The sequence below is a fragment of the Grammomys surdaster genome, unplaced genomic scaffold, assembly GCF_004785775.1.
Source record: "Grammomys surdaster isolate TR1022 unplaced genomic scaffold, NIH_TR_1.0 278, whole genome shotgun sequence".
Classification (NCBI taxonomy): Eukaryota; Metazoa; Chordata; class Mammalia; order Rodentia; family Muridae; genus Grammomys; species Grammomys surdaster.
Window position 1 is genome coordinate 8,425,859 of NW_021604719.1, and position 2,472 is coordinate 8,428,330.

At 39.8% G+C, this 2,472-nt stretch overlaps 1 pseudogene; it reads right to left on the reverse strand.

The window, feature by feature from the left end:
• Nucleotides 1–449: 449 nt before the first annotated feature.
• Nucleotides 450–2,227, reverse strand: LOC114629216 (annotated as a pseudogene).
• Nucleotides 2,228–2,472: the final 245 nt, after the last annotated feature.

Here is a 2,472-nt window from a genome sequence, read left to right on the forward strand (position 1 = left end):
CTAAACTACATGACATTCTATCTAAAATAAATTTAACAGAAATAAATTATCAATAATATTTTTAAATAAATAAATAAATGTCTTTTTATGTATAATTCCAGAACAATTCGATGAAGTCACTTTTATTTCCTCACTCTATATTGATAGTTATTTCTGACTTTGACATCTGTCCCATTGACCTATCTACTGGTCTATTTATTAAAATTTCTTTAAATCTATATGTTATTTTCATAGTAATTGACATCTAAATATGTCACTGTAATCTAAACCATTATGATCGTAGATTTCTCCATTGTGAATTCCTATTTGAACAATCTTGTGCCCTATATGTTTCAGTATAATGCTCCTCTATACCTCAGGCTAAACATCAGTATTTCATAAATGAAAACTTTTTTTACAGTATTTTCAGTTTTATTATAAAAGTGCACACACAGCCAAGGCTGCCTGCATCATTTCCTGGCTCTGCTTGCATTCAGCACTTGCTCCTGAGCAGGTTTCTTTGCTTTCACCATCTCCACAAGTTCCTTTTATCTCCTCATGCAGTCCTTCTTCGTCCTGCCAGGAACGGCTTCGGCTATCTTTTCCCATCTTTCAGGAGTATTTACTGGGTATGTTTTCAAAGCCTGTTCTAAAAGTTTCTGTTCTTTGGTTGTCCAAGGGGTGGGATCTATGCAGGGACCTTCAAATCATTCCTACGGTGCCGCACTGTCAGCCTGAGAGGCCACTCCATGTTCTTTTTTAAACTTATCAAAAGCCTTTTGGTTAATGTCATCTTTTTGATGAGGGTCAAGTTTTTGGAGGCTGTTAGCCTTGCCAATAACATCTTTGGCAGTTCTATTGATGCCAGAAGAAGAATGTATGTTCATATAATTAGCAATGACTTCCCATCTTGCATTTGTCCCTGCAGGGAAGAGATTGACAGCTTTAATTAATAATTGCAGATCATCTTCTGACCAATTTTTACTGCCACTCCCACTTCCGCCAGTTGACTTCTCTGCATTCTTAGATGCTTGCCTCATGTGAGCGAGCATCAGCTTCATCCTTCTCTTTCCTCATCTGATCATTGACTTCTTCTGTTTTTCAAGTGCAGCTTTTCCTACTTCTCTCGTAGATGAAGCCAGTATTTTATTCAAGCACTATTTTATTCAAGCTTGCTAGTTCAAGCTGATCACAGAGTTTCTCCACCTCTTCCATCATTTTAACACGATCTGCCTCATTGTCTGAGAAGTGATTCCAGCTCTTGCACGAGTTCCGCAGTTTCTGCCTTTCCTATTTAATGGCTTTTTTCTGGATATCTTTTTCCTTCTTGGCCAACAATGTTTGCTGTCTAACTTCCTCTTCTTTCTCCTTAGCCAACTGTACAGCTTCTAATTCAGCTTGTCTTTGCTTTTCTTTGGCTTCCTGTTCCTTCCGCCTGGCTTCTGCTTTTGCTTTGTTTTCTGCTTCTTTCTTGGCCTTTTCCTCTTCCTTAAACGTTTTTATCCGTGGGTCACAACTGTTAGCATTATCAACTAATGTTCTTTTTCTGTCCATCTCTTCCTTTTTCCTTTGTGCCCTCGTGGCTCTGATCTGCTTTTCAATCCATTTCCTCTCATCACGACATTCTGCTTTTTCTTCTTCATCTAAATAAGAAAATTCTCTCCAAGAATCAAAATTGTACCAGACAGAATAAAATGCATCTACATCTTCAAATGATGAGTTCATATCACCAAGTTTGGGAACATTTTTTTTTTTATTTGACCATCTGGAATTCCTTTCAAACACTGGAGAAAACACTTGAAAAAAATTGTCCTTTGCTTCACTTTTAGAAGGAACTGAGTTGTCAAAAGTAGGATCTACACTGTTAAATGCCCACCTTTTCACCGGGTCAGATAGCATTTCATAAGCTTTCATTATACAAGTGAAGTAGTCATTGTCTCTTTCTTTGATGGGTTCCCCAGCCGCTTTCCGTTTGTCTGGGTAATGTTTCAAGACCATTGCTTTATGAGCTGCTTTGATCTGTCTCTGCATAGCTTTGTATCTGACGTGGCCAAGTCCAAGAACTGCATAATGATCTTGATTCTTCCAATCTTTGGGATCAAGTGTTTTCAGCATGGGGAACTCTTCTAACTGTAATTCTTCATCTTCTGATTCCTCTGACAACCCTTTCTTATCTTCCAGTTCTGGAGGTCAGAGCGTGGGTGATGGCGGTTCCCTGGCCCTCCGCAGCGCTCCGCAGGAGCAGCATGCTGCCTGGGGCTGGTCCTGCGGACACTGAGGCTCACATCCAGCAGGCAGGGCCTTCTGTCTGCACTACCTGCTTGTCTGAGCCTCGCGCCTAGGCTTTACACCCAGGAACCGGCGCATGGAGACGACCCAAATGAAAACTTTTAACATGTAGTTTACAGAACTGAATTTAGGGTTCTGAGGCTTAGAAGACAAATGCTGCATTGCTGATGTATATCTTTTTCCTCTTTAGTGCCATTATAAATA